This window comes from Microtus pennsylvanicus, chromosome 2 (genome assembly GCF_037038515.1).
Source record: "Microtus pennsylvanicus isolate mMicPen1 chromosome 2, mMicPen1.hap1, whole genome shotgun sequence".
NCBI classification, from domain to species: Eukaryota; Metazoa; Chordata; class Mammalia; order Rodentia; family Cricetidae; genus Microtus; species Microtus pennsylvanicus.
Genome location: NC_134580.1, coordinates 30841664 through 30863395, shown reverse-complemented (window position 1 = coordinate 30863395; position 21732 = coordinate 30841664). Strand labels below are relative to the sequence as shown.

Sequence of the window (21732 nt, the reverse complement as noted above, 5' to 3'; positions counted from 1 at the left end):
AAGTGCTGTTCAGCAGAACTGAGAGGCTGTCGGGTGTTCTAGCACAAAGTAGGGCTTTCCCTAAGCTGTCTGGTTGCTTTCTATTACTCCCAACTTGTAAGGGCTTGTCAGTAACACCTCAGAGAGCTTAGCAAGGTGGATGATGCAGGCCACGTTGACACAGCCTGCATCATGCCAGCAGCCTCGGGCTGGCCTCCCTCACTCCAGCCGGCTGTACTCCAGTGCATTCCTTGTGTGCCTTTCCAAGCTCTTCTGGTGCTCACTCAGGGCCAGGCGCTGCTCCAGATGGCAAGACAAACAGCTGTGGTAACGCACAGTAGTTGAGGGCACAGCCTTTGGAGAGCAGCGGCTCTGCCCTTTCTGGAAGTCCCTTCACCTCACTGCATCTCCATTTCTTTGTTTACGCAGTGGGACCAATACAGGTGCATATTCTCAGGATGACAGGAAGATAACGGGGATGTGAGGGTGGGCAGTGCAGCCACAGAGTGCTTGCCGGGCATGTGTGAGGCTCGGGTGCAATCCTCAGCGCTGTCACTAAAGAAAGGGGAACACGTGGAGAGCAGCCAGCATGGTGCCCGGCACATAGAAAGCATTCCCTGCTCACACAGCAACAAAGGGAAGATCGGGCAAGTGGCAGGAGCAGAGTGGACACATGGGAGTGCTTGGCGGGGGCAGTGGGCAGAGGAGACCGAGTGGCAAATCCTGGTGGAGCTCCATGGAACCAGCTCTGAAGGCCAGAATGGAATTTCCTCAGAGAAGAGACGGGAAAGTTGCTGCAGCTCGCTAACCTGAGCAAAGGTACCAAAGAACGAGGAGCTTATGAGTGTGCCACTAACAGCCATCTGCTGCTCCGTGCAAATCCTGTTAGTAGACCACGAGCTCCTAAGAGAAAGACTTCAGCCTCCCGAGCCTTCCCCTCCAGCAGCCAAGCACTAACTGGACACTGGGCGATGTATGAGACAGGGTCACCAGCGCACCCTGCCCTCCTGAAACTTCCTCAAGAAGACAGCAGGACATCAAAACAAGAAGACTCATACACAGTGTGCTAGGGAGGAACACAAGAGCATCCTACGGAGCAGTGTGACTCAGGGTGGAGGTCAGGGGAAGCTATTCTTCGGGAGATGCAAATGAGTCATGAGGACACCGAGCTGAAAGAGTGTCCTAGAAAGAGGACACATCCCCGAGCTGTGAGGGAGCTGGTCATACTAAAGAAACACAAAGCCAGCCAGAGTCGGAGTGCGCGGTGAGAGAGAAGGGCGTTCCCGGCACAATGGGCAAGGCTGCAGTCATGTCCAACCTTGGTAAGCCACCGCAGAGTTAGGGTTTTATTCTAAAATTCACTAGGAAGCCGCTGGCAGGGGTCAAGTGAGGACATGATCTGGCTGGCATTTCTAAACCCCGCTGGCTGCACGGTGGAGCCGGCTGTGAAGAGAATCAAAGGGAAAAGCCGGAGTCCACCAGAGAAAACTCTAGTCTTGGGATGGGGGATGAGATGTCTGGAAGCTCTCTGCTTCCATCGAGTCACACAATCTACTCTCTTTGCAAGGTCCAGCTCTCTCAGGTGGGCACACAGGGGGCTTGGTCACTAAGGTCACTGCCCATTGGTTGACTATGTCTCCTCCAGGCCATTCCCAATTCCTTTCCTCCTTCAGTCCCCATTCTCCTCACCTTCCGAAATCTCAAGTTCCTGTGTCTAATGCCTGACTTCACGAGCACCTGCTGGTCCCTCCCTTTTCTCTCTCCACTCCGTGACCCACAATAATAGTAGCTCAATGTAAAGAACATATGTATTGTCTGTTCAGAAACCCAAACCACCGACCATCAGCAGAAACCTAAGGGTGCCTATGTACTGGCCATAGCCCGCACACATTCCGCATGTTAGACACAGGGTCTGCTCACATCCGAGCTTGATCGCCCACAGAAGCCAGAGAAATCTTTCAACAGAGGAAATCTGAGCAGGACTAAAGCTCATCATGACTGCTCTTGGTCCTCAGGTAAATATCAGCTTCTTCAGTGGGGGCCAAGATGTCTAGCTGTTAGGAACCCAGGACACACCCCGCCATTTCCTCCTTGCTCCCTGTGGCTCCACCCTATGTCCTTGCAGAACGCGCCCCCTATTGGCCACAGGACTGTTGTACACCCTCTCCTCTGTTTCCAAGTCTCTGACCTCCCCTTTCCTTCAGCTGAGAGTCATTCTTCAGACCTTTGCCCATTTTCTTCTTAGAAAAATCTCCTATGATGTGCGTCAACGTACACTCACAGGATGGTCTGAGAGGTGTCAAAGCACCTGATTTTATAACAACACAGTTCCTTGTGCAGATCTTCTGAGACAGGGTCTCATTATGGAGTCTATGTGAACCCCAAACACATGATCCTCCTGCCTCAGGCTCCTAGTATTTTGTGTGAAATGAAGATAGGTGACGTACTTGTCTCACAGAATGAAGACCTGGACGCAGACCTCAGCACCCATGGAAGCAGGCAGCATGTGCTCGTCTGTAAGCCCAGCACTGGGGGTGGGGGTGGGGCGAGTGGGTGGGGGAGACAAGCAGATCCCAGGGGCTCACTGGCCGGCTCAAATGGTTCCAGGTTCAGTGCAAGAACATGTTTTCAGTAAATAAAAATAAAGTGATAAAGATACCAGTTATCAAACTCTGGCCACCAAACACACACACACACACAGACACACACAGACACAGACACACAGACACACACCCCCCCTCCACACACACACAAACACAGGCTGGGGATAGGGCTCAGCAGCAGGGTGTCTGCCTTTAAGTAAGAAGGCAGTCCATCCCCAGCATTCTCAATGGCAAAACAAACAAAGCTAATTCTCCTCCTTTCCCAGCAGCTGGGAGGAGCAAGACCTTGGCCTCATTTTGCTTCTGTCTCCCAAACAGAAGCTGACTATAACATGGTATGTCATGAGATCAGATATGGAAAGATTTCCCAAAAATCTCACATCTATTTATTTTGGTGACTGGCAAGCAAATAGTCCTGCCAGGAAAGAAGAGGAGTAGGGAGCGTCACACCCGTGTCGCAACACTCAGGAAGTTTCCCCTGCCTTTCCCAGACCCCACAACCATGTCAACCGGGCATTTGCTTCCAAGACCCACCACCCTTCTGCAACAACATCGTCTCGGTTCCCCTCCCTCCTTCAAATCCTCTTTCCAGGGCAGCAATCACATCTGATCCGGGTTTCACAAGGCGGGTGGGTGAGAATTCAAAAAGCTACTACTCGCTTATTAGGGCTCACACAATAAACCGTGATTCACAGAGTCCTTAAAACAGCCCTGTGAAGTAAACCGTACAAACATTACTATTTCCATTTTAATAGATGGGGAAACTGAGGTTCAAAGAGGCAAGTAGCACGCACAAGGTGAGAAAGCCTATAAGAAACAGACCGGGACTTGAACCCACACACTCTTAATACCTAGTCCAAATGCTTCCTAATATTAACCGCCCCTGCGGTTCCACCATCAACTACTTAAGGCTGGTGGTGTCGTTCCTGGCTTCCCTGGTCCATGTGCAATCCCTTCCTCAGAACTTATCGGCTGTCTGGACAGCAGGGCGCCGATACACAAAGCCGGCCACATTCTCAGGGTCTTTGCAAGGCTTCCTCTTAGCCACCGAGGAACCAGAATCAAAACACAAAGACCCGCGAAGGTCCCCGGATACCCTCTCGACCACCTAAGGTAGAGCGAGGCAAGGCCAGAGGCCGGCGTCTGCCGCCAAAGGGGACCCGCGGACAGAGGTCACTGGTCCGGGACACCGGGCTGCAGGCAATGCGGGGGGCTGCGGCGGTGCCGGCGGCTCAGGGTTCCGGCCCAAGGTCACCCTCCCTGGCCACCCTGAGCGCCCCCTGGCGTCCCACGCGCCCCCCCCCCCCCCCCGGCTCTCGGGGACACGCCCGGAGCCCCGGCTGGAACGGGAGCCGGGCGGTGGGCACCCGACCCAGACTGAGCCGGGGAGGAGCGGGAGGCGGGGCCCACCTGATAGCTGAGGACTCCGTCCGGCTCGTTGCTCCCGGCGGGCATGGCCGGGCGGAGCCCGGTCTCGCCGGTAGATTCCAGGTTGAGCAGCAGCAGTCCTCGCCCTCTGATCCCGTGGGAGCGGATCGCACATGCGGCGACCCCAACCCTGAAGCCAACGCTCAACCATCAACCGGCGCCACCTTCATAGCCACCAGCCGGCGAGGCGCCCGCCACAACCAATCAGAGAGCGGACCGAGCAGCCAATCGGAGCGCGGAGCACGGGTGGACGCTAGCTGGCAGTATCCTGAGCTACCAGGAAGAGGCCAGGAGGGCGCCAGAGAGCCAACCCCTCCCTGGGCCGGTTGCCTTGGAAACCGCCTCCCTCTCTCCCTCGGGGTGGGCTGGGGGTTCTGGGCTCAGAGGTCCTTTCAACTGCCTGCTAGGAAGGAAAACCACTGCTTCTGTTTGCATTGCACCGACTCTGGGAAAGTGCTGGGTTTAGCTATTCGGATTTTCTTCCTCGGATGATGGATTTTTAAATTAGGAGAAAATCCCTCTCAGAAACAAAGATGGCAGGAGGAAGCAATGATGAGAAGAGGGGCTTCTTAATTGGCTTATTAACTCCAGACTGAAGAGCGTTAAAGAGCGCTGACAGGCAGCAGGCCCCTCCACAGGCTGAGACTTAGGTCTACCTGCCTCTAAGCCTGACAGCAGACAGTGGAGTTTGAACTGAGGATAATTTCAACTCGTCCTTAAAAAATAAGAACATAAATAACAAAAAAGGATAAGAAAAAAAGCTCTAAGACAAATTACTATCTAACAGCAGAACTAACAGATCTGAGGCAAGGTTGGAAAATGATGAGTAACACAGTCAATTCCATCTGGTTTTAAAAGAAAGCAAAGTTAATCCTCTGAGCGAGTCTTAAGAGAGAGAAAGGGCCCTTTGTCTCATAGGCACTATCACTTGAGCCTGGAGGTGATTCCACACTGTTGGTGGCAAAGCGGCCATGCAAATCATTCGCAGCCTCTGCCAAAGCTCCAGAAGGGAATATGACAAGTCCAAGTTCTATCACTGTGGTGGTGCGGGCCTACCGTCCAGTCTGGGAGGCTGAGGCCGCAAGAAGTTCAAGGTCAGTTTAGACTCCTGGTGACACCCTATCTCAAAATAAATGAACAAATAAGTCACAACTTCTGCATACCATCCTTTGTCTGGAACCAGAACTGGAAACAAGACTGAGCCTTGATGTCCCTGGAAAGGGACTATATACCTGGAGAGATGGCTCTGTCTAAGAAGCACTTCCTATGAAAGTTTAAGGATCTGAGGCCCCTGCCCAGAACCTGAGAAAAAAAGCTGGGTTTGGTGGCAAAAGCTTGTAACCCCAGAACAGGAGAAGATAGAAACCGTGCGTTCTGGAGTTTGCTGGTCAAACAGTATAGACCAATCTACCAGGAGCTCCATCTATTGAGAGGCTCTGTCTTAACAAATAAGGTGGAAAGAGTTAGAGAGATGGCTCAGCAGCAAGAGAAGCTGTTGCTCTCATAGAGGACCTGGGCTGGTTTCCCATGGTGTCTCACAGCCATCCACAATGGCAGTCCCAGAATCAGTCCAGCTCTTCTGGTCTCCTCAGACACCAGAAATGAATGTGGTTCACAGACACACATGCAGGAGAACAACTGGTGCACATTAAAAAAATAAGTAAAGAGCTATTGAGACCTAGACCTCTGGCCTCCCCATGTGAGTCACACAGGAATGTGTAAAACACACGCACGCACACACACACACACACACACACACACACACACACACACACACCATGCACCTTTATTTCTGATCTTCTATAAAAAGCCCGCTGCCCAGTTTCTCATCTCACAAACAATGATTTGTGCCTCTGTACTCCACACAGCCGCTAAGGATGCTGAGCATCTAGAGGACTGCAAACACATGTGCACTTATCCAATCTACTCATCAATGTATGGAGGTCCAGCAGGACATTATTATCTGAGTTTCATCAGCAGGACCTACATGAAATAAAAAGAAAACCAGCTCTCGTAAGCTGTCCTCAGGCCTTTACATGCGCAGCATGGCTGGTGTGTGCACACATCTTATTGAGCGGAAATAAAGAGCACGCCAACAGCTCAAGTCTAGAGTGAAGATTAAGCATGGTAGCACGTGCAGAGTAGCCACAACCAGGCCAACACAAAAGTGCTGTCGAAAGGCGCAGTAGAAGTGAGTGTTGCCTTAGAAAATGCTCTTGTCGACTGTGGAGCGCTGGGTACTGAGTGCAGACTTCATTTCCCTGTGTAACAAAAAATCAGACCATTAAAGGTTTTAAGGAGCCCCTCTACATACCAGGACCTAGTGATATAAAATGTGTCGTTCATTGCAGTAGCCGTGGCGTCTCTATCCTCTCTGTTTCACTAGTGAGAAAGCAGCATCACAGGAAAACTAAACAACGTCTTGACCAGGCAATCCCTAAGCAGGGATTCAATCAGCATTTGTTGATTACAATGGCTTTGCTGAGATCTCATGTACCCAGACCTGGTTGTTCGGTGCTGGGGAACCAGCAATGAGAAAAGTTTGCCCCCTTGGGACTTAGGGGTTAGGTTAGGGTTAGTAAGTCAACAAGATCATTCTGTAAGTTATGACAGCCACTGTGAAGGAAACTGCAAGGGTATGTGACAGAAGGAACCTGGTTATGTGACAGGGGACGCATCTCCATGGAGCTGAGGACAATGAGCCGAGGTGAGCCTGGCTGGTCCTGGAGTTCCAGGAGGATGTGCTGCCCCATCTTGGAAAAGCTGCCAGAGGGTGGGATGGTTGATAGGACAACCCTGAAGCATTAGACTGGCCCTGAACAAAGGTGGTGGCCAAAGGGAGAATGTCCCTGTTACCTCCCCGCCCCATAAGACAGGTCTCACACAGTAAGAGGGGCAGGGCAGGGCAAGGGATCTGATTTCCCTTTAGTTCAGATGTGGAGGCAGTGCCCTGGCCCTTGACTTCAGGGTCCAGAGTCCCATCTTCTGGCCTGTACGAGAATTACAGAAGGAAAGTAGGCCAGAGCCAGAGCTGCTGAGGCTGAGACCTCTCTCCTAGAGCTCATTTGGTCTCTCCTTCCCAAGCTGGGTAGCTGCCTTGCTACCAGGAATCAGGCTTCTAGCTCCCAGCACTCCCTACACTGGTGTAAAAAGTGCAAATGGGCCCTGGAGCAGGTGGAGAAAAAACATTCAACTAAGAAACAGCATTAGCAGACCCCTGGAAGGGGAGTAAAGTGGACAGGAAAATACAAAAACACACACACAGAGACAGAAGTCATACAGGCGCATCAAATTAGCAGGACACTCGATGGGTATGACCTCATCTAATCCTTGCCACGCCTCTGTGAAGTAGATTCTCTCATCCCATTTCACATTTGAGAAACTGATGCTTAGAGAAGCCATGCCCCAGGTCACCCAGCCAGAACAGTAGGTTTGTGGAGATGCCAGCAGCTGAGGCCAGGTGCATCTGATCCAGGCAGGAAGGCTCTTGGAAGCCCTGGCTTCCCTGTCTCGTATAGACCCCACCCTCTCTTTCTGTCCTCCAGATGTAGTCTCTGCTTCTCTCTGCTCTTTAACATCGGTGGTTCACACACTTGGGGGAAAGAGGTTTGTCTTGAAAGCCCTGATACATGACAAATTGTTTAAGTCTCTCTCTGTATACAAAGCACACAAATTTGCAGTGTGTACAGACATAGCTGGGGACGAGGATGGTCCTAAGATACTCACCGGTAGGCAGGTCTATCCCTGTGCAAACATGTAAGGTACACTGCGCACAAACGGAGTCTACTAACACAAATTAAGAGGACTACCGTGTCACTCCGCGACACAATCCTAAAGGACCACCGTGTCCACATGTCCTACCCTCAACCAAAATGTCGTTATGTGTGAGTGTGTATGCATGTGTGCGTGTGCGAGTGTGAATGGAATGCGTGTGTGTATGTGTTTGCATGTATGTATGTTTGACTATAAATGCATGTGTGTATATGTGTGACTGTATAAGCATGTGTGTATGAGTGACTATGTATACATGTGAATGTATGTGTGTGTATGTGATTGTGTATGCATGTGTGTTTGTGAATGCTTGTGAGTATGTGAGTGTGAATGTGAATGTATGTTTGTATGTGTTTGCATGTATGTATGTATGACTATAAATGCATGTGTGTATATGTGTGACTGTATAAGCATGTGTGTATGAGTGACTGTGTATACATGTGAATGTATGTGTGACTATGTGTGTGTGAGTATGTCTGACTGTGTATGCATGTGTGTGAATGTGTATGTGTGTGAGTAAAGTATATGTGACTGTGTATGCATGTGAATGTATGTGTGACTATGTATGTGTGTGTGTATGTGTGACTGTGTATGCATTTGTGTGTGACTGTGTATGCATGTGTGTGAATGTGTATGTGTGTGAGTAAAGTATATGTGACTGTGTATGCATGTGAATGTATGTGTGACTATGTATGTGTGTGTACGTGTGATTGTGTATGCAATTGTTGGTGACTGTGTATGCATGTGTGTGTGAATGTGTATGCACGTGTATGAGTTTGTGTGACTGTGTATGCATGTGTGTAAGTATGTGTGGATGTGTATGCATGTGAATGTGAATGTGTATGCACGTGTGTGAGTTTGTGTGACTGTGTATGCATGTGTGTGACTGTGTATGCATGTGTGTGTGAATGTGCATGCATGTGTGTGTGACTGTGTATACATGTGTGTGTGACTGTGTATGCATGTGTGTGTGATTGTTTATGCATTTGTGTGTGACTGTGTATGCATGTGTGTGTGACTGTATGCATGTGTGTGTGACTGTGTATGTGTGTGTAAGTATGTGTGAATGTGTATGCATGTGTGTCAGAGAGTGAGTGAGCATGTGAGTGTGACTGTATTGGCTGGTAGCATTTTCTTCCTAGGAGACAAAATGACAAAAATGTGAGAAACAAACATCTGAGAAAATGTTCTATAATTGCAATCAATTTTTTCCATCAAAATCATCTTAATTTTTCCTGTTAGCTTGCTTTTCCGCTCCAACCAGGGACCTCGCCTACATGAGGCAGGTGTTTCTACCTCCAGACTACACCCCAGGCTCTCCAGCTGAGCCCTATGCCAGTTTTGTTTCTTTGGTTTTTGTTGTTTTGGTTTTTTCTTGTTTCTCCCCGCTCCCCACCCCAGCACTGAGGACTGAACTCGGGGCACACTGGACATGCCAGACAAGCAAGCAAGCATTCTATCAACCGAGCTACATCCCAACCCTTCGGTCAAGAGAAATGTTGTCTCTTGATATTCCTCTTAATTACACATCTAAGTCCAAGAAAAGGCTGGAGAAAAAGATGGATCCAGGAAAGACTTAATTAGGGCTTGTTCGAGTGCAATCTAGAAGCACTTCCTGTGGAAGAGAAGGGGACAGGCTTCTTTGTCATGCCAGAAAGGTTAAGCAGGTGCATGATTTGTTTTCAGCCTTTGCCAAGTCCCAGCTAAGGAGATGAGAGAATGCAATTGTCTTTGTTCACAGCATGCTGCCAGCCTGGAACACTGCATGTCACAGGAAAGAAAAGCAAATACCACACACACACATCCCGAGAGGAGAGCCAGCTCCTGACTGAGAACCACTCCCCCTCACCATCAGCATTATCCAGAGAGCTTCCTTGTGCCCGACTCCTTTACACCTTGCTCCAGACTAGCGACTCTGAGATGAAGTGCAGATACAGAGGCAAAGCCCTGCCCCACCCCCGCCTTCTTTGCAACCCTGATTGACAAGTCTAGACAGAAGCAGAGGAGGGAAAGGGGAAGCAGAACAGAAAAACAAGTCCTGGAAAAGTGTCACCTGCAAGTGGGGCCCAGAGGAAAGGCACTGTGGAACTACAGGACCCTGATGGGAAGCATGTCGGGCATTTGCAAGACGCAGGTGTTCCCAAGGCATCTCTTGCCAAAGCTCTTGATACCAAATCTGAGCCCTTCTATGTTATGCTAAACACATTTGTCTTATCTGTTTCTAACCAAGTGTAACCCTGCTCAGAAATGTTTGTTTAAAGTAGTTTCGCTCTGAACCTTATCTTCCTGGGGTGAGATCTGTTCTACTTAGGCAGGAAGTTCTTGGCTCACTTCTAGCCCTCTGGCCTGGCCTGGCCTGGCCTTAAGGTGGCAGCAAATCCAACCTCTGTGGAGATCAGAGGCAGTGTGTGTGTGTGTGTGTGTGTGTGTGTGTGTGTGTGTGTGTGTTGGTCCTCCTTGCATGAAGGAGGGAAGGAAAAGAAGAGTTTCATAGTTTCATATTTAATATTTGCCTTTTGACTTTTAGGTGAAATGCAAGTTGGGTTGATGCTGTCTTCTTCTACCCACCTAGCAGTTCTGAGCTCACACAGTAAGTGACTGCTGAGAACTACTAGGGCAAAGGTACTGGGCTTCACATGCCATCTCCTTACAGTGTGGCAATGCAGTGGGCACAGGACTCGGCAGGGCTCTGTGGTCTGGGCAAGCCGTCTGCTCCTCCTGAGTTCCCATGTACACTACCAGCAAGAGGGGAAAGTACAGGAGACAGACATGCTGAGTCCATGTCAGTGTCTCTACCTTTGGACACAGTCGATGCTGGGGACCACTGGGACCTCAGGATGTCCAGGAGGATGCTGCCATTGCTGCTGATATTAGGGTGATAGATTTTGGTAGTGAAAGCAAACCTTTAGGGGTTTGGAAGGATAACCTGTAAGGGAGTGGATGGTCAGTAAGAAAACCCCTTCCTGGTAAGACTGTCCTTATTGCAGAACACTGAGCAAGACGATCCCTCTGTGACCAGGCAGTTCCTTCTGGACCTGATTCAGAGCCATGTTCCCACTGCTCAGGCCAACCCAGGGTTGCCTGAGACAGTGGCTGAGCCACAACTCTGTGTGGTTTCTTTGCCAAATGAAGTCATCTGAGACAAGGGGTTCCTCCCCATCGCATTGGCCCGTGGGCCAGCCTGAGAGGCATCATCCTGATTGATGGTTGATGTGGGAAGACTTAACCTGCTGTGGGTAGTGCCCCCCTTGGACAGGCGGTCCTGGGGTGCATAAGGAAATAGACTGAAGCAACTATAAGAGAGCCAGCCAGCCAGCCAGCGGCTAAGTAACCTCCTCCGTGATCTCTGCTTCAGCTCCTGCCTCCAGGTCCCTCCCTGACTCTGCACACACCTTTGATCCCAGCGCTCAGGAGGCAGAGGCAGGCAGATCTCTGTGAGTGTGAACCCAGCCTGGCCTACAGAGTGAGTTCCAGGATGGCAAGGACAACATTAACACACACACACAACAATTACCAATGTGTTTCGCTAGGGTGTGTGGTTTCCTACAAATACAACTTCAATATGCCTGCACAGTGACCATCTCCCCCCTTGAACGGGTCACTCCTCCTACCACAAAGCAAAAGCCTGGGCATGGGTCCTCCTCTGCACAGTGAAAATTCCACGTCTTTTTCACTGCTTTCTTTTTCCAGTGCTGAGGATCAAACCCAAGTGATGGTTGGAACCTCACCCCCTGCACAATCCAGAAAGCCCCATTCCTGTCTCTCTCCCTCTCCAAACCTTGCCCGCTTAGAGAGTCTCCAACAAAGGAAAGGTGTCAAAAAGCCATACTTTTGTTGGCTATTGCAGCTTCCTCCTCTGAAGTTGCCAGTCACTCAAGTCCTGGCCTAAGCCATACCTAGATACAAACCCATGGTTTGTATGGTTGACATGTCATGATCCCTTGTCTACAACCTAGAAAATCTTCCTGCTTTTTTTCAGGGGAACGACTTTTCTGGCCCCAATCTCTGGGGCCACAGGGCCCACCTGGGAGTGGCATTGTTCTAATAAACCTGTTGTTTATTTTTCCATTTGGCTTCATTGGCATATCAGTAAACCTATTGTGGCGGAGGGGCAGAAAACCTATTACCAGACCTTGGACTGGCTGGGCAAGCTTTCTACCCTTGAGCAACACTCGCAGTTCCACAATTTCCCCTTTGAAATCTGTCCTTTCTGAACAAACTCGCACAACATAATGAAGAATTGCTAACACGGGCAAGGCTTGGGGTCGACTTTTAGCACATGGAGCATGAGACTCTAGTCTTAGAACACTTTGTAGTCAGGCATGGTGGATCATGCCCAGAATCCCAGCACTGAGAGGCTAAGGCAGGGAGGTGGGGAGTTGTGGGCCAGGCTACATAGTGTGGCCCTGTTGAAACAACCAAAACCCTCAGCTGTGTCTAGGGAAGGTGGACGGGGCTAGAGTAAGCCCCTTACAGTTACATCATAATCTGCACATCAGTCTGTCTCCCCAGAACTTCCCGCCCTTAGCCTTAGAAGAGGGGAGTTGAAGAGAGACTTAAAGTCCTACAAACCAGTTTTCTAACGTCATTTCCCCCCACAGCAACCCAGAAAAAGAGCCATCCAGCCATCCCAGGATACCTGTCCTGATGGTCATGCCGACAGTGGCAGTCCCTTCCCGGGATCAGTTGGCCTCACTGCTTGCCCAGCGGTTCTCAGCCTTCCCAATGCTGCAGCAACACACCCTGCTTTGCCATGTCCTCTGGTCCTCATGCCCGCCTGGCAATTTCCCTCAGTCATTCCCTCGGTGCCTGCTGGGATCATTTTAGTTATAGCTGGCAATTTTCGCTTTGTGCAGAATTCCAGAGATAATGTTTGATTGGAGATCCCAGCTTGTTCCTGTACAATTTGGAAAACCCCATTCCCCCCAGCCCTGGTCTCTCACTGTCTCTGTCTCTCCAAACCCCACAACCCACTCAGAGAATTTCCAACAAAGAAAAGGCACCATAAAGCCTCTTCCTTCCTTGTACAACAGAACCACCTGTCCCAGGATCACATTATCCACCATAATGAGACTAGGCTCCCCTGCATGAGTTAACAATTAAGAACACACTCTGTAGTCATGTCTGCAGGCCAATCTGGTGAAGGCAACTCTTTGAGGTTCTGTCTTCCCAGGTGTGTCTACTTAATAACTGAGCCTATTACTGCAAGGTTTTATTCATTTTTGAGAGAAGGTTTCATGAAGACCAAATTGTCCACAAATTCAATATTTAACCGAGGATGACCGTGAACTTCTGATCTTCCTGTCTCTGCCTCTCAAGTGTTGGAGTTACAGGTATGTGCCACCAAGCCTGGCTTAGAAATTTTTATTTATCTTCCCAGATCCATATTATTCCATAATGTAGTGAATCCCATGGTGCAGTGAACTGTCCCTACTTTAAATTTTTACGTTTATTTGTTTATTTTTGCAGTGGTAAGATCATATGTGCAGGACCTTGGGAATAATTCAAGGATAGGCATGTGCCACCAACTCAGCTTGTGTGTGTGTGTGTGTATGTGTGTGTGTGTGTATGTGTGTATGTGCATACATGTGTGGTCATGTGTGTGTACATATACCCAACTAGAGTGTGATGTCTTTACCTCCTTCTATCTTTTCTTCCCTCAATCAATCCTTGAATTTGTTTTTTGTCATTGCTTTGAGACACGGTCTCTCTGTAGTCCTGAAACTCCATATATACACTGGCCTTGAACGCACAGGGATCCTCTTGGTTCTGCCTCCTGAGTGCTGGGATTAAAGGCATGTGCTGCCATATTCAACTAATCCTTGTTGTTTTGTTTTGTGGAGCCAGGATCTTACTATACAGTCCAGGCTGACATAGAACTTGGTATGTAACTCAGGCTGGCTTTGCATTTATAATCCTTCTGTCTGCCTCCCAGCTGGTGAGATTAAGGCATAGGGCATCACACGGGTTCTAGGTCCACTTGTTTATTACTTACGACCATGTCTCATATAACCCAGGCTAGCCTCCAACTGGGAAATGTTGAGCCAAGGTTGGCCTGAGAGTTCTGATCCTTCTCCTTCAACTTAGAAGAATCAGAAGTTCAAGATCTAAGTAGAGTAAGGATCATGTCTAAGTGCCGGGATTAAAGCTACTTGTCGCCATGCTCAGCTTGGTACTGGTTTCTTTTATCGTCATTTTATTATGTGCTTATTTATTTATGAGTGAATATTTGTGGCATGGAGCATATGTGGAAGCCAGAGGACAACCCAAGGGAGTCTGTTCTCATCCCCCACAATGGAGGTCTAGAGACTGAACTCATCAGGCTTGGTAGCAAGCGCCTTCCCCCACTGAGCCCTTCAAAGTTTCTGTATAAAGCCGGATGTGGTAGCACATGGGTGCAATCCTACCACTCAAGAGACAGTGTGCCACGATCTAGTGTGGGCTAAATTTGGAGCTTTTTTATTTTATTTTATCTATCTACCTATTTATTTTTGCTTTTCAAGACATGGTATCTAAGTAGTGATGGAAGCAGTTAGGACTCACTCTGTAGACCAGGCTGGCCTTGAACTCACAGAAATCTGCCCGCCTCTGCCTGCCTCCCAAGTCCTTGTGCCACCACTGCCGAGTTACACAATCCAGTTTTAAAACACTTTCTTATTGAGAAGCAACTTCAGACTTTGCAAAGGTTGGAAAGAGGGGCGTGGGAGAAGCCTCGGTCAGTAAAATGCCTGCTGTGTAAGCATGAAGACTGGAGTTCAGATTCCTTGCATCATGTAAAAGCTGGGGACAGTTGGGACAGGCGGATCCCTGAAGCTGCTCCCCAGCAGCTTAGCCAGTCTGTGAGCTCCAGGTTCAGTGAGAGTCCTTGTCTCAAAATGTAAGCTGGGGAGAGAAGAAGAAGACACCCAAAAGATTCCCTCACTCTCATACACGCATGACCACCCGTGCACACACACATACACACAAGCTAGGCTGCTGCCACATGTCTGAACTCAAAATACTGAGGAAATGGACACAAGAAAATCAAAACCAGCCTCATTCCATAGTGAGTTCAAGTCCAACCTTGACAATATGAAATTCCAAAAAACAAACAACACCCCCCAAAAAAGGAAAAAGAGAAAAAAGAAAGAAATAAAAAAAATTGAAAGGCAGAAAAATGAAGCCCTGTATGGTTGGGTGTTGGTAGAGCATGCCATTCATCCCAGCACTCGGGAGGCAGAAGCAGGTCTGTGAGTTCAGGACCAGCAGGGTCTACAAGAGCTAGTTCTAGGACCGCCACCAAAGCTACACAGAAACCTTCTCTCAAATACCAAAAAGAAGAAGAAGAAGAAGAAGAAGAAGAAGAAGAAGAAGAAGAAGAAGAAGAAGAAGAAGAAGAAGAAGCCCTGAATATACAAAAGTCATTTACATTTCCCTAAACATTTACATTTCTAATCACTTATTTTGTATTCCCTGAAACATTCAAACATACGTTATAGACATGGTTCTTCATGACAGGAATATTGTCTGCAGAGCAGTTTATCAGCCCAATGGGCGCAAAGGCCGCTCTTATCCTGTAGTTTCTGCTCTGCTGGGGCTCAAACCCAGGGCTGTGGGCATGCAAGACAAGCATTCTGTTGTTGAATTCCACCTCCGGCTTTTGTTTTGAGACGGGCTCTTAGGCTGCCATTGAGTTTGTGATCCTCCTGCTTGGGCTCCACAGAGCTGGGATTATAGGCATTTATACCTGGCTAGTGCTTTCCTGTTGCTCTGAGAGTCCAAGGGATCATCAGGAAAGGCATGAAAAGGTCTTTCTTCCTAGACCTCCTCTCCAAATCACAGAGATCCTCCTGCCTCTGCCTCTCAAGTGCTGGGATTAAAGACTTGCATCACCCCCACCCGGCTCTTTCTTTTATGTGGAGAAAAAAAAATCTCACTAATCCTAGACTTGTTGAGCTTGCTAATTAGTCAAAAATAACGTCCAATAAATCTCCTTCCCTCCACTCCCCAGTACAAGGACTAGAGCTCACACCATCTCACTTGGCAAAAATCTCTCTCTTTTCAATTTACAGGCGGCAACGGACAGTTTTATTTATTTATTTATTATTTATTTATTTATATATTTTGGAGACTGAATCTCACTAGGTAGACCTGGCACTCAAGAGAGCTATCTGCACTGCCTTCTGAATGCTGGATTAAATGGATGCACCCCCATGTCCAGGCTTCCTTTTACATTTTTTTTTTTGAGACTTAATTTTGTAGCAAAGGGTGCCTTGGAACTAAAGATTTCCTCGGGCCTGTGGCTTAACTCAGTGGGCATGGTAGTTTGAAAGAGAAATGCCTTCTATAAATTCATGAATGTAAGTGCTCGGTCCCCAATTGATGGTGGAGTTTCAGGAGATTATGGAACTTGTAGCACAGGAGCCTCTTAGAGGAAGTATGTCACTGTGGGTGGGCTTAGAGAACTTAAAGCCTTGCCCTCTCTACTTCAGATAACTCTCCCTCTCTGCTGCCTGTGTGTGATGGAGATGTGATTTCTCAGACAACAGGCCCTGTATCCAAACAACCAAAAGCTAGCTCATTTAACAATGCTATTTTATTTCCAACATAGAAATCATATATTGCCATGATTGGGGAAGAAGCAGGGGTTAGCGCCAGTAGAATCGATCAAGGTGGCCTTCTTTTCTCCCTAGTGCAGGGTCTTGGCTTCTGAGAGGCGCCTAGTCCCGTGCTGCAGAGAGGTGAGACATCCAGGTGACCCACAGTGCTAAAAAAGCTGGGATCACCTCGTCAGCCCACCAACTCAATTCTACTCAGCAATAGTAAGATTCCCCATGGCTTGGCTTGCTGGGCTCTGCCAACAATCTAGCATCCAGAGAGGACCACCCAGTGTTCTCAGCAGCAGCATCCTGTCTCGTTCTCCTAGGTTTGGCCAGCAGGATGCTCCTGCAGAGGAGGTCAGATCTTCTACCTGCTTCTTCAACTAACTTTGTACTGCTTCCTCTTTTCCCTTCACCTTGTTTGTTTTTTTTATAGACCGACTTCTGTGGGTAGCCCAGGATGCCTGGGACAGCAAGTTCTGCAGTTGTAGATCAAGCTGACGTCACAGAGACCTGCCTGCATCTGCCTCCCAAGTGCTAGGGCTAAAGGTCCACAGCGCCCCAGGCTGACCTTGTGTTTCCTTACACTATTTTGACTTAAGTGTGTGCAGATGCACTCACACACTATATGCTTACACTGTGACGTGTGCAGCGGTGTCCGTAGACACACACACTTGCAAGCTCAAGGTATGTGTGTGTAGCACAGGTGTTCGGTGTCAAATGTCACGTGGCGAGTGCTGGGCACCTTGTGTTTTAACACAGGCTTTCTCAAGGCCACTGAGGTGGAAATGCATCTGCCTCAAAGGTGGCACACACCCACAATCCTGGCATTCAGGAGTCAGAAGCTGGCAGATCTCTGTGAGTTCAAGGCCAGCCTGGTCTAGAGAGGAAGGGCCAAACAGAAAAACCCTGTCTCCAAAACAAAAAAATCACAACAACAGAATAAAAATGGAGATTCACCTGTCTCCATCTCCAGGTGCCGGGGTGGCCAGCTTCAGCAAGCCTGCCGGTCCTTTTCCTTGGATTCTGCACATGAACACATACCAAACAAGGTAACTAGACAGTGTACAGACAGACAGTCACTGTCGGGCTTCTTGTGCTTCTGAATCTCACCCAGGGCGTCGATTTCACACTCTTGCTTAGTGACAATCGTTTCCCATTATAGACAGCGGGGCCAGGAAGAAGCAGCAATGTTGTTTACGAAGTTTCTTAAGGGACAACCCCTGGGCAGAACGTCTATGATGGCTATTTTGTTCTTTTATTAAGATACTGTAGAAATGGAATGAAGTAAAGAAGGATAGAATCATGTCAGATGGGTACAGAGCAGTGGAAGCCTCCCCTCACCCCACCTCTGAGCACACCCAGTCACCCCAGTTTGTGGCAGGAATTGAAACAGGGACCCCAGCAAACCAGGCTCACTAACACGGAACTGGTACAGAAGTGCCACAAGGGGGCAGCACAACATCAGAGTTTCTGATGTGTGGCAGGGTCAGCAGCCTTCCTGCCTTTCTCATTGGCACAGGTGGGGATCTCCATGCTCCCCAAACCTTCCTGTCAGTGCCTCCCACCGGGCCAGCAGGGAGTACTTACCCAACAGATCCTCAGTGCTGTGCACAAGGATGAACTCAATTGGCTCAGGACAATTCCAGATGTGAGTCACAGGAAATAGCCCTGCACACCTGGATGCCAAATTTCTTCTCTCTGTCAGAAAGATCTTTTGATTCACAAGGAATACGTGGTTGGAATGGGCTGCTATGTCACTGTTTTCTCAGATTGGGGCATTAAGATTTGGGGGTAGGTGCTGTTGGTTTTTCAAAAAGAGTGGCATTCCTTCTAGACGGGCCTCCAACTTTCTGTGTTGGAAGAAGGCCTTGACTCTCTGATCCTCTTGTGTCTTCCCCCCAATACCGGGATTCACGGCATGCTCCACCTGGTTTCATTTTATGCTAAAGAAGCCAGGCCCAGAGCCAGTGTGTATGCTAGGCACAGTGAGCATTAGTCCTTTGTTCACTTTCTGTGTTTTAGACAGAGAGCCACCAAAGCCTAGCCTACTGTTCCTCATGGAGGCCAGGCTGGCCTTGAATTTATGGCTAGTCACTAGACTAAACCTCTAGAGTCCTGGGATTATAGGCATACACCTTCACCCTAGCTCTATCATCTAGTTTTAAGACAAATCCACAAACTCCCTAGAACTGTCTAAATGTGAGGGATAGGAGATTGCCCCAAGGGGTGAGGTGACTAAACCTTCAAGCAGTGGGGGTGAGGCTCCATCTTCCTAGTTTAATCAGCCTGAGGTCGGGACATGGGCTGGTTAGGGCTGGTGACTTCCATTTTGTTTCACGCAGGTGCATAGGGAGTTAGTTGCGGGCGACTCGAGGGCTTCTGGTCAGAACATACCTTCAACGCTGCCTGGATACACAGGGGAGAGTCTGGGGACTCTGAGATGATACATGACTGGGACAGCCTGCTCTTCCTCCCCCACAAAGAACACAGCTCACTAGCTTCAGAAGAAGAGTGGCGTCCAGCTACACCCCTTGTGTGTGCAACTTCTAAAGACTCTCAGTCAGAAAAACAGGTCATCTAGAAAGGCTAAAAGAGAGACAGAGAGAGGGAGAGAGGGAGAGAGAGAGAGAGAGAGAGAGAGAGAGAGAGAGAGAGAAAGAGAGAGAGAGAGAAAGAGAGGGGAGAGAGAAATCAGGGTCAATGTGTAAGATCTTCAGTTCCATCAGGAGGTATTTCTCAGCTACAGAGAGAAATACCTAGTCTGAGGCTAGCCTGCCTGAGTTCTAGGTGTGACTCAGTTAGGGTAACTCTTCCTCACCAAGCAGAAACATGGGTTTGGTTTTCAGAACCAAAAAACCAGGCTTGGTGTGGAATTCCTGTAATCCCTACATTTGTACGCAGAGGCAGAAGGATTAAAATATGAAGGATATCCATCCCTACATAGATGATTTAAAAAGTAAAAATTCTAAAATACACTGAGACAAGTTACATACCTATACCACCTACACTCAGTTGGCTGAGGGTAGGAGGATCGACGGTCCTTGGCAGCTGGGACTACATACAGTAAACCGGAGTCCAAACAAGAGGAGAGAAAAAGAAAGGATTCTTCGTTAGAAGGAACCAATAGATATGCCACTGTGGGGTTTAAGAGTCATATGCTTTCGCAAAGAAAATAGACGACCATGAGTACAAGGTACAGACAGTCGGCAGTGAGGGGGAACAGACAAGGACAGGGTTGAAGAACTCTACAAAAGGCAAGTGAGTCTTCCTCCCACCTCTGTTGACGATGCCAGCAAGGTGGCTTCTCCAGCTTGAGGGCTGCCAGTAAGGACCCTGCATCACCACCTCTTGCCATCCAGTTTGCCCTTAACAGTCTTAGAGCCAGAGAGGGGCACATGCCACCCATTGCGGCTGAGGAAAGAAAGGGAGAAAGCAGAGGCTGGCTAGATCCTTTGCAAAGCGGGAGGCCGGGGCTAGAAGCAGCTTTTCTAGGCTAGGGTGCTAAACACTGAGTTTGGTCTTAACTAACTTCTGTTGTGTGGGGCTTGGGTGAGGCCTAGAACTCCTGATCAGCATGCATCACCTCCCAGGTACTGAAAACAGACACGTGCCACCGTTCCTGGCTTGCTTGCTTCGTTTTTTAATATTTGCTTTTCAAAACAGGGCTTCTCTGTGTAGCCCTGGCTGTCCTGGAGCTCACTCTGTAGACCAGGCTGGGAGGGAACTCGGAGATCCACCCGCCCTTGCCTCCCATGTGCTGCACCATCACGACCTGGCTTTACCCGGCTCCTGACTGTTTCTTGAGACAGACCCTCTGTGTGTGATGCTAGCTTGGTATTCCCTATCTCATGCTGGCCGCGAAGCCTACCATTTCCATGCCTCAGTCTCCTGAGTGCTGACATTAAATCTAATCCCCATCGTTAATGGCTAAGTAATGTTTAAGGCAGGCGAGCGAGGGACGAGGCTCAGATATGGAGTTTGTGCCTAGTATGAATGGGCCCTGGATTTCATCACCAGCATTGTATAATATTGGGTTCGGTAGCTGCCATTGGGAGGTAGAAGCAGAAAGATCCGAGTTTAACTGCTGCATAGGATGGTAAGATTCTCCAAAACAAAGCCAGGCAGTGGTGGCTGTGCTCGCCTTCAGTGCTAGCACTCGGGAGGCAGGTGATTTCAGGGCCAGCCTGGTCTAAAAGAGCTAGTTCCAGGACAGCAGGACAGACTCCAAAGCTACAGAGAAACCCTGTCATGAAAAAGAAACAAACAAACAAACAAATTAAAAATGATTCTCCAAAACAAAAGAACATGTGACACCCACTTGTAGTTCCAGACTCAAGAAACTGAGGCTAGACGATGCTGGGACTTAAGAAACCAGCCTGGGTTGGACAGAATGTGGCTGATTCCCCGAGTTATTAGAAATGCTGTCTACAGTTCTAGGTTCACAGTGTGGGGTGGGTTCAGTTTCCAGTGTGTGTGTGTGGGGGGGGGATACTCCCCGTGGGTGGGGTGAGAGTGACCACTCACCACTGTGGGGCAAAGTCTGGAGGGGCTCGGATAAGCCACACTTCTGTATCTTGAAACCGCAGCGCTCCAAGGAGAAACGAGGGGGATCCGAGTCTGGAGATATCGCCATAAAATTTGGGGGGACAGGAGAACAGAGTGACACCAGAGGCCGGGGTATCCGCCATCACAACGACCTGCGCTGAATGCTGGGACACATTCTTGAATATAGAAGATACCCAGGATGGTTCTAATGAGGAAGACAGCTGGAGAGATGGACCACCACACCAGTCGCACAGTCTTCTCTGGGTCTCTTGCTGTCACAGTTTGGCAAGGTCTAGGCAGAAAAAACACGAGATGAGATTTTACCAATGTGACTGTGGCATGGATGAGGCAGCTTCCCGGAAGCACACCCCACCCACCTCCAAAAGAAGTGGAAAAGCCTGCTCACCTTTAAAAGGCTGGGAAAAACAGAAGCCTTCTTAAAGAATTTCACTGGCCAGTGCAGATTCAGGCAGACTCAGGCAAGTTGGAGGCAGGAGGCACAGCAGGATGCTGACCCCTCATTAGGTTTTCAGGTTTAACTCTGACACCTACCAGTCCCTCAGGGTGTGGCACATGGTGTTAAGTGCAGGAGCTAGTTGTCACTGATGAGAATGGTGGCCTTGAAGGAACAAGCAGGCAGAGGCAGGAGGTGAGTAGCTGGAAGGCAGAATTGGTGGAGAGGGGGACTCTGCTGCCCTGGGGTCACTCACTCCCCAGCTCAGATTTTCCCAAGCTTTGGGTCTGAGGACTCAAGCAATGGAACCTGCTGGAATTACTTGTGGGGATTCCTGCTAAAGGTTCTTGCGGGAGCCTACCCTCTAGAG

General features: G+C 49.0%; 1 protein-coding gene across 1 annotated transcript in view; it reads right to left on the bottom strand.

The window, feature by feature from the left end:
• The window catches only part of Slc4a8 (solute carrier family 4 member 8), a 147236-nt gene that overhangs the window by 72095 nt on the left and 53409 nt on the right, over nucleotides 1–21732 (bottom strand). The window lies entirely within an intron of this gene.